This window comes from Tiliqua scincoides, chromosome 4 (assembly GCF_035046505.1).
Source record: "Tiliqua scincoides isolate rTilSci1 chromosome 4, rTilSci1.hap2, whole genome shotgun sequence".
In the NCBI taxonomy this organism is placed as follows: domain Eukaryota; kingdom Metazoa; phylum Chordata; class Lepidosauria; order Squamata; family Scincidae; genus Tiliqua; species Tiliqua scincoides.
Window position 1 is genome coordinate 155,258,833 of NC_089824.1, and position 10,793 is coordinate 155,269,625.

At 42.8% G+C, this 10,793-nt stretch overlaps 1 protein-coding gene across 4 annotated transcripts in view; it reads right to left on the reverse strand.

The window, feature by feature from the left end:
- The window catches only part of ACOT11 (acyl-CoA thioesterase 11), a 71,680-nt gene extending 69,928 nt beyond the window's left edge, over positions 1-1,752 (reverse strand). For 2 of the 4 annotated variants that reach the window (XM_066623994.1, XM_066623990.1), the window contains exon 1: positions 1,499-1,752. The gene's annotated coding sequence lies outside the window, so the exon portion shown is untranslated. Of the gene's footprint in view, positions 1-441; positions 511-1,498 lie in introns of those variants that run through there. The other 2 variants (XM_066623991.1, XM_066623992.1) reach the window with 2 other exon arrangements.
- Positions 1,753-10,793: the final 9,041 nt, after the last annotated feature.

Consider the following 10,793-nt stretch of genomic DNA (forward strand, 5'->3'; position numbering starts at 1 on the left):
CCAGTCCCCTGTGGTGGCCAAGCTTGACTGGCACAAACCCGTCCTGCCTGGGGTCCATGTCAGCTCAGGGAGGCCAGCAGATGTCCGTGCACCAGCCTATCTTCCCTTATGTCAGCGCAAAAGTGCTTTACAACACTTTGGTGACAATGTTGGGACAGCGCAAGGGACTTGCATTGGCCCAAGGGCACCTTTGGATTGTGCCCTAAGTTACAGTAGGATTTATTTCCAGATAAGAATGTTCAGTACTGCTGCCCAAAAATACCAGGCAGATTAATGGCCCCATTACATGGGCCTTTTACAATAGTGGGTTGGCATAAAAGTGGCACAAAGATCATGCCTCCTAGCTCTCTTTGAACAGGTACCACCAAAAATGGCTAGCAAAGGTCCAAGTAGATCCACAGATGATTGAGCAGCATACCAGGAGATACTATTTTTACTTACCTTCTGCAGAATGTCCAACCATTCCCCTCATAACATGCAGCACCTGCTCTGTTGACACAACTGCAAGCTACAACATGGTAGAGGATAGAATTAGGCTGTAAATCCAATAAATACTTACCATTTGTACAGCATTTTGAGTGTGCAAAGGGCTTCACATTTATCCCCTTGATATTTACCTTTACAGGGTTATAGAAGGACAATATCTCCATACTGCAGTAGGGGAATCGAGACCAAGAGGAAACAGCTTACTACTTTCCTTCCAGTACTTATCAATGCAGTGGACAAGTGCCTGAAGACTGCTGCTTAAATGCTGGGAAAACTAGATAGCATTTCTGTTGCAGAGCTATTTAGATCTAGTGCATGAAAAAGGCCCACTGGAAAAACTTCGCAGCTTCCATGCCAGTCAGCAGATTCCATTATGACAGAACCATGTTTAGAGTAGGTCATTTTTGGACCAATTTTTGTTGGTGAAATGAGATGCTTGGAAAGTTTACTTTTTAGGGCTCTGGAACCAATCCTCTCTATACTAACCCATCCATTTGTAAGAACTCTGAGCTCCTGTCATCTTTTGGAATACATGATGAGCATACTTTCTGATGACTAACACCAACAATCTAGTTAACCAGGGAAAATGTAGCCTAAAGTGATGACTTACAAAGCAAGGTGAGGTGTCATGAAATGGCAAGGATTCCTGCTTCTTGCCCCATACAAAGAACAGCTCAAACACCAACACACTAAATCCTGTTAGGCTGTTGAAAGAAATTTTCCACTTTCAGAGAACAGAGAAAAGAGGCCATCCCAAAGAACAAAACAAAGGTTCATATTCCTTCATAAGATCACTTCTATAGTTATGAAAAAATGCACACTTTGGAAAGTAGTTGCACAAAGAAAGCCAGCATTCCACGCTAATAAAAAATCTGTTTTGAGTTCTGCCTGAAGGCAGCTGCATCAGCACAGAAGTATTTAGCACAAGACAACATTGCTCTGGCAACCCTCTCTCAAGATCCTCCCTTGCGTTCAGGATTCGCAGTTTGAAAAATCATCCTCTTCCACTCACCTTTCTAAAGTTCCACACTACCCTGCAAATCAGTCAGTCCAGCTCCTTCTCCTGCCCCTCTCACCTTCACCAGAGGAAGCTGAACTCTGCCAAGTAATAGTCCTGTGCAGACAAGCACTTGCAGAGAGTAGATCGACTCAGACAGGGACTTGTGATGACAGAGAAACAGCAGGCCACCTGCTTGCAGCACTTTTCCACCCCATGCCCTTTATCCTGTGTGTTCCAGTCCCGTCCCCCCAGGGTTTTCCAGGCGGAGTCACAGCCAGGTCTCTTCCTTCGATCTCTGGGGAGTGGTTATTCAACTTCCGTAAAAAGAAAGTCAATACAAGTTTTCTTAAGGTGGAACTTATTAGTACATATAGCCATTTATCATTACCTCTTTTCCCAACTCTTTAATCAGAATGTTCCCCTCTCGTTTCTTGAAGAATGTTAAGACAACATGAATCATTAGACAAGGAGTCACACTACCCATACTTCCAAATTCCAGCTAAATTGTAAGAGTGTGTGTGCTATGATTTTTCAGTCTTTAAGGCACTCTACAGTTGCCATTTCAGTTTTTCCTCCACAAAGTCTAAATTTAAATTTAGCTTTAGCTCCACTAAATTTAGCTTTAGTTCGATTTTTTATTACAAAAAGATCTCTCAAACCGAAAAAAGGAAAGCGGGAGTAGAAGAGATCGTTTTGTTAAAATTAACATTTTAATGCCTTGTTTGATGTTTTTACCTGCTGGGGTGCTCTGTACTTGTCTCTATAGCTTTGTAAGCCACCTTGTGCATTTGCTTTGGAATGGGAAAGGCAGGGTAGATATTTCTTAAATAAATACGCAAGTAGAAATATTAGCATGGGCAGGAAGTACTATTAAAGGCACACCCGACTTTCAGAGCAGGCCTCAAGTCACATTCCACAGCCATTCCAAGAACTTCCCTTTCTTTTCTCCATTCTTCACATGCCCCAGTTTGTATAGTCACCTTTCTCTGCAGCCACCACTGTGCACTGAATACAAGCCAACCTCCTAATGCCCAGGGCTTCTTACAAACGCAACCAATAACCGAGCAACAGAGAACAGTCAAAGGGTACAGGTCCTGCCTGAGTTTTAAGTGAGGGCTGCAACAGACATCCTTGCTGAGTTGCAATTGTGGATTTATGACTGTGTCACAGGAACACTGGCTTGCTTGTCAGTTTCACACAATTGTTTGCCAACTCAGATGAATCACACCAAACCTCTCTGAGTCAACCCTTTCCAAGGAAGAGTCTTCTGTGAGACTGGATGGCATGTATAAGAAGCATAAACGAGCTTTATCTACAGTAATGGGGATGGGGGGAGGTTCTGTAAATTAGTTCCAACAGTGGTTTTCCGCTGGCAATGCAGTAGGGTGGAGTTCCCTTTTACCTCTCCAGTTCTGAAGCAGAGCCGAGCTGCCATCCTGTTGGGGCTCCAGCAGAGTGGAGTTTTACCTCCTCTGGCCCCCATCTGCTTCTGCTGGAGAAAATGGGGGTCTTAACCATTTGCTTCAGAACTTTCTATGTCTAATTTGTGCCTAGAGATAGCAATACCAGATCTCACACCAGCCCATGCTCATGGAAAAGGCTCAGCTAATGAGAAGATTTCATTCACTTCAACTATGAACAAACTTTAATTAAAAAAATCACTGCTGTTAATTTAAGCATTTCATTTGAAATAAGCTCCAAAAAAAAATAGTCAACAAATATATTTTTACTCAATGCAATTAAAAAAAAGAACTTTAATGTCACCTTAGAAATTCTACAGCTTATGAAAAAAATCTACAATACCAATATTTGTTCTAGCCACCTGGATCATGTTGCACTTCATCGTGACTTTGATGGTGAAAAATCCACCTTGCGACATAGGAACTATAGTATCCATCAGTGATGCGCCAGAGTCAAGGTACTGAGTTTGGAGTAGAGTCCCAAGTCTCCATCCCCCCATGACTCAAGTCACCCATGACTCCTAACAGGAGGCTGTTGTGACTCATCCAGATCCATCTGAGTCTTTTTGAGAAAGGAGTTGCAAAAGTGGCAAAGAAAGAAAGAAAGAAAGCACACACAAAAGCGAGACTTGACTCCAGTCTATTCATTTCAGCGTAAAGCCCCGAGTCCCAAGTTTGACACATGTGACTCAAGTCACTATGAGTCATGAGAAACGTGTTTTTGCAACACAAGTCCAAGTCCATGAGTTCCCATCCCTGGTACCTACTGCTTTCATAGAACAGTACATCCTCTCCACCTCCTACTTAACACACAAATTATCAACAAGTTACAACAATGCCTGGATTCACTTGAGGAGAAATGCAGCTCCAATCCCAAAAATTCTACCAGTGCAAGCCCATGGCACTTGCAAAGTCCTGAATTTCATTTTTAGTAGCTCTTTGGCAAGTAGTCAATAGAATTATACCTCTAAACACGCACAATACACATCCTTTACATTGTTACAAACCAAATAGTACACGTCAGAGATAACATGAAACACTAACCATGTGGAAAGTTTAACCACTGCAACATATTAGGCACGGATGTGGTGATACACCATCCCCGAGGAATCTTGAAATTGAGATATTTTTGCAGCAAATCATATTTTAGTTCAAGCCAGATGTAGATCCTGGATGGACCAATTCCTGGATGACATCCCCCCATCAATCAGACCAACTCATTTTGCCCTTAGAAAGCCAAATACTTGTGAGGATGTGTATTGGTACATATTTTCAAGCACTTAAAAGGGTAAAAGGAACAAGGCAAAAACACCCCTTTGTCATGCTCTGCAGGAGGGCAAGGCCATGGCTCCCAAGCCTTCCTACTTGTTTTGATTTGAATATGCTTACTTTTTTTTGGAGCGTTCCTCCTTCCTGTATACTTGCATATTTATTCTGGAGCCCTTGGGATTCTTTGCTTGGTGTTGCCTGACTGTACATTTTTGATGGAAGTTTAAAGAAGAAAAAAGCAAGCAGTGGGTTACATAATCAGGAAAAGGGATACAATGAACAATTGTACCCAGGGTTTGAACAATCTGCAAAGAATTACATTGGCTCCCTATTATCCAAGCCTCAAAACTTAAATTTATAATTTGATTTAAAAAATAAAAAGCAGAATGCTAAAAACTAAAAACTTTTTAGCACTAAAGCAGTGCAGATGGCTGCACTTTCAATAGCAGTATCAGACAAACTGAGCTCTAAACACTATTCCAAGTGACTATCCGTGCCAGGCAAGTTATCTAAGACCAGTACCTGGACTCCTACTTATGCTGCTAAATCTTTGAAGCCCAACAAGAGGAATCCATAAGCTTCTCAAGGACAGCCATAAGCAGATTGAAGAACTCCACTGAAATAGCAAGCCCTTGAAGACTAGAAGGCAACAGGTGTAGCAATACCCAATCTCTGCCATCAGCATCCATAATTTGTGCCACTTCCTCAAGGAAGTGCCATTCCTTCATGCTCTCTTGTTGCTTCCCCTTCATGGCTCCCAAACTCCTACGTATACTAACTAGCTTCTGACCCAACATTCATCCACATGTACCTTCCCCCTCCTGGGCCATGATCCTGCCTTTATACTAACCCAGCTTGAAATATTAGAATGCTTGTTTCTCCATGCCTCAGAGTAAAGTTATTTTGGATTGATCCTGCAGATTCTGACCTCTTGCCCAGAAACACCAATCCCACCCCTGAACAATTCCTCCAATCCTAACCTTTCTCTTATCATACACGTGAACACGAGTTCTCGTAATAGGTCCCTATTCTGCACAGAACCTCAAGCTGGTCTGATGAATCAGGTTGAGAGGCCTGCATTGAATGGAGGTGGGCAGCAACCTGATGAGCACCTCATATCCGTCTGCTGCCCCCTCCAGCCCATGGGCAAAAGAGTTGTCCCAGTTGGCCCTTCAGTCATCTTCTGACTTGCTGAGAGAGAACAGGAAGGTGATCAAGGTGGAAGCCCCTTCCTTTCATCAGTGGGGCTGGAGGGGGGAAAAAAGACATTAAAAACACTTGCCTGGCACTCCTCACATCCACCTGGGTCCTTAGAAAAAGTAGGTGTGGGCCAGAAGAGCAGAGCATGTTAAGAGTGCTCTAGCATACTCTGTTCTTCCTGTTTATTTGAAACAGGACCCAAATGGAGGAGGTACAGGGAGGGGAAGGGGCTGGCCTCACCTCCCATCTCCTCTTAACCACAGTGTCTGTGCACACACTAACATGTGCTTTCTTTATTTTATTTTTTTTTAAAGAGGGACAGGATAGTGCTGTTGGGCTGCCTCAGACAGCAGCAAAGCTTTAACTGGGCCTGACAATCATTCAGTCCCATTGAAGTAGTTGCCTTCATGTCCCTCTACAACCAATTAGGACTAGAATCAAAGGGACACCAATGTTAAGCTTAGGGTTGCCAACTCAAACAATTCCTAGAGATCCTCCCTGCTCCTAATATATTGGAAATTCATTGAGCTCCATTTAAAATTTCCAGAATTGCTGCAAGTAGTCGCCTGAGGACCAATACCAATTCCTGGAGACTTCAGACTAATCCTGGAGCAGGGGCAACCCTAGTTAAACTACAAGTCAAAACAAAATTCGGATAAACTGAACAGTTTGCCTGCATAGGCATGTATAGGACACTGTTAACATTTTATATTGCTTAACATTATAGAACTACTCAACATTAAAATAGTAGTAGTAGGAAGAATAGCTAAACACATGGAGGGTTCATGACCACCCTACTCTGTGCTGGACTTACATTTCTCAGGTTCTTTGTATAGTCTCTACATACTGTTCCATCCATCAGCCATGAAGTATAGCACAGATCCTGTGTCGATCATTATAATCACACAAAGTCTCCACATCATTGCTAGTCATGACAGTCACTATGTAGTTAGCTGCAAAACAGGGACTGCTTTAAGCAGCTTCCATGTAATTGCCACAATATAAAGAGCAACAATACAACATTGGCAACAACACAACATTGAATTAGTTGTATTGTGAAAATTGATATGACTAGAGACCTGCAAATTTTGCATTCCCGGCAGCACATTAAAAAGCACACTTCTGCATTATGGGAAAACGCTGCCATAAATATATTAGCTTTCTTTCCACAACTATTCCACACATTTGCTCTACATGTAGTGGAGATCAAGACTGTGTACGCCTCTGTCCTCTTTATGTTAGCTGGCCCCAATCCCCAGACTTCACAGTCAGAGGATTGAGTTTCTATGCGCATAGAGTGATACATGCATAAGCCCTTCCACATGGTCAGGAACCCAATTGTAATACAGTTTAGACTGCAAAATTAAACACACACCCTCATTTGTTCATTGTTTAACATAAACCATTAAAACAGTTAAAAATTAATGTTTTTATTCAGATGTTTTATGTTTTGTATATTTTATTTCTATGCTGTTTTCTGGTGCTTTGAGCACCAAAAAAGCAGCATATAAATCTTTTAAATAAATGCTGCCACCTTCAACCCATTATGCTGAAGGACTTTTACAGTGATTACTATATAAATATTTATAAACCATTTTTACAACTGAGGAAATTCACAAGGCAGTTTACACAACAGAAGAAATCACGCACCACACCCTTTGGATACTGTTGCAAAAAGTTCAAATGCATCTTTGAAACAGGGGAAGACTTAGAAATTCGGATCATCAACCAAATTAGAGCTTCAGAGTTATTCTGTTGAGAGTGCTTTGCATTTTCCACCATTCTGTAGTGAATACAGTACTGAGCAAAAAACCTGTTCAGCAAAGGCTGGCATTGCCCGTTGAATATACAGAGCTTGAAGCAACTCTCCTCACACTGTTTATGGCATCCCATCCATCTGGCTCTGATTTTATCTGGAATACATATCCAGTGCATCTCCCCAGAGATGGCATTTTCCAGAACATTTTATAGCATTGCTTTTCTTTCCCAACACACAGGCTTGTTTACAATGTGTATACTTTTTATGGCCAGGAAAGAAAACAACCTCTATAATCATGCATAGTAATCAACCCTCATTATTTACTCTTAATGATTTTACAGTATTTTTACACTAGTCCCCTAGAAGTTTTAGTTATCCCAAGGAGAATAGCTTGCTTGTAACCATTTACTAATTGCACGTATGAATGTCAATTAATTCACTTAGCTAATTATCCACTCTATGAACATCATGCACTAAAGAACTGTAAAAAGACAGGCATATGGTAATAGATTTGGAACAGAATATAATATGTTGGTGTGTAGTCATCTAGCAGAATGGAGATTGTGGGGGACACACATGTATATTAAGTTAGCACATCAGCATGCTCTAGATCAGGGGTGCTCAATACGTTGATCGCGATCGACTGGTCGATCACGAGGCAAAATGAATCGATCACAGGCTTCTCTCCCATCCACGCATTCCTGGGAGTGAGCCCCTTTGACTCTACTGGGGCTGACTCGTGAGTAGACCTGGAGAGGAGCCGCTTGCAGGCTTCTCTCCTGTCCACCCATCCCTGGGAGTGAGCCCCTGGCAGGCTTGTGAGCCCAGGGAGTGAGCCCAGGGAATGAGCCCCTGGCAGGCTTCTCCCTGGGAGAGGAGCCGCTGGCAGGCTTCTCTCCTGTCCACGCATCCCTGGGAGTGAGCCCCCTTGACTCTACTGGGGCTGACTTACCTTTCCCCTGTTTTTGCACTGGTATGTATGGAGATCTGCCCCCCCCCCCAACTTCCATCTGTTGGTTCTGTGTGCAAGGGGTTTTGCACTGGTCTTGCTGTGATGTATATATAGAGATCTTCCCTCCCCCACACCTTTCCCGTTTTTGCACTGGTCTGTATAGACCACTTGTATAGACCCCCCCCCCACTTGTATTGGAATCGAGGAAGATCTGGTGTCAGCAGTGGCCCCTTTAAGTGGCCCCTTTAAGTGGCATTCAGCAGAGTGTGCTGCACAGCTGCAGCGACTTGAAGGCAATAGGGCCCTCAGGGATATAAGAGCACCTGAGGCAGGAAGGGCTCCACTTATTTATGTGAGTCAGCCTTTTCCTACATGAAGATCATTAAGTTCCACCATGACTGATGAACATTTGGAAGTGTGCTTGAGACTGGCTGTCAGCAGCTACTGTCCGGACTATGCATCCTTGGCTGATTCACTTCAGTGCAAGTCAAAGTAAACTCAAGTAATTACAAAAATGTTTATAGTTATGTTGTGTTGTGCAATATTGGCTCATGCGGTTATGCAAGGTACACCAACATACATTGTACACATAAATGTTATATTTTATGATGGCGTGAACATTGTAAAAAAACTCTGGTAGATCTCCGAGCCTTGCTGGGTTTCAAAGTAGCTCTCGAGCCAAAGAAGTGTGAGCACCCCTGCTCTAGATGAAGAGGTGCTATCAACTTGGAGAATACACAACCTCTGTGAGCCATATAGCATTATGCCAATTGTGACTGAACATCAAAATATCATGGAACACGACTGCAACTGTAGTTTAGAGAAATCATCATAGGTCAGACATTTCAATCAACTTGCTACCTTTCAACACAAGCACAAGTTACATCTAGCAATCTTCTAGAAAAATCCTTAATAGGAAACACACACCTTAATTAGTAGAAATACAGTTTCTCAAAGTCAAATATCTTTAAAAGATTCACCTAAAGAGTAAGCAAGTCTCTCCAGCTTCAATAACATGAGGAAAACACCTAGAAGAGATAGAACAAACTCCAAGAAACCATGGCACTTGCTAACCATTTGCTTCACCCACTGTGAATGTTAAACTTACATAGCTGTGAAATGGCATGAAATGAATTAAGAAAAGCAAGGTTTTCACTGGAAATCTTATCTACAGTGAGCATGAGTAATCCCCCCTTCCACTCACCCACCCACCCACAGAGGATTTTCCTTTTTCTTCTGTAAAGTCAATCGTAAGCATCATCAACAGAAGCTTGAAGAGACAGTGCTCACCATTGCCCTGCTGATGGCACTATTTAGGCCACTTTCTATTTATTAAAAAAAGTACAGTATGGTACACAAAATTAGGTACTGAGTGCCTAAGCACAACTGCTACAATGCCTGGGTGAAATAAAAAGGTCTTCACATGACACACACACACACACCCCAGGACAGCATAAGTGTCAAGCAGCCTCCCTGGGGAGAGATTTTCACAAGTGAGGTACCACAACTGAAAACACCCTTTCTCTAGTTGCTACCCATCTCCCCTCCGAAGGTGGAGACATACAAAGATGTCCCCTGAAGTTGATCTCAAGGATTTGAGTCCTAAACTGTGCAGAGCTTTAAGGTGGTAAGCTACGGCACTTTGAATTGTATTGAATCTGAAGCGCTATTCCTCCAGAGGGAAACCAGAAGCTATTGCATAATGTGTCATCTTCCTCCTTCTCCCCATCCAATCTGACTACCCAGATCTGATAATCTGGATGCTATCAGATAGCATCAGATAGCATTCAGATCTTCCATGGAACTGCATTGCCAGAAGCTCCTTCTGCAACTAGGAGCATTCTGCTCATGCAAGAAATTCAGGAGTTCGCAAACAGTGGGGACATCCTGTGGCATTGAAAGGCACTCCCCTGGAGTGTCACGGGCTGCTAGCCAGCCAGCAGCAAAATCTGTGACAGAGCTTCAAAGCAGCAGGAGACACAGCCTGGTGGGCTGAGCTCCAGCGCATGGTTTTCACGTGCTTTGAGAAGTCCATCTGCCTCAACAGATTTTAAACTCTGTTGCAAGTCTCCAAAACAGAAGTTACTGGTGATGACATCATCATCAGTCACTTCCAGGAGTCATGAGCTGCCTTTGCAGCACATGGGGGTGTCACAGGAAGACCGAGGAAGATTGGGAAGTGCTGAAGGAACTCTTTCACACATGCCAATATTCCTTCTAATCACAGAGGGAGCTTTCCATGATGGAGCCCCACACTTTGAGGGGTTTGAATGCAATCTTAAACCCAATACAGGGTTAGAAACATAACCTAGAAATGGGCATCTTGGAAATGGGCATTTCATCCAGCAGCCCATTTGAAAACAAGTGGCACGAGCTCCATAACTATCGTCAGATGTATGGGATACCTCAGAAGATTTTCTAATCCAACCTTCTACTCTAAATCAAGACTGACTATGTTCACATAATGCACACATGTAATACAGTACCGTATGCTAACTTGAGCCAAGAACAAAATAAGATTTTTTTTACCGTTTCTGTATTTTAACTTTCTTTTAATCAGGAGCAACATCGGCTCATCATCTAAATAAATTTTGGGGCTAGATATACTAGACCAGCAGTCACCAAACTTGCAACCCCTGCACAATGGAAAAGCCATCCCTGTTCTGA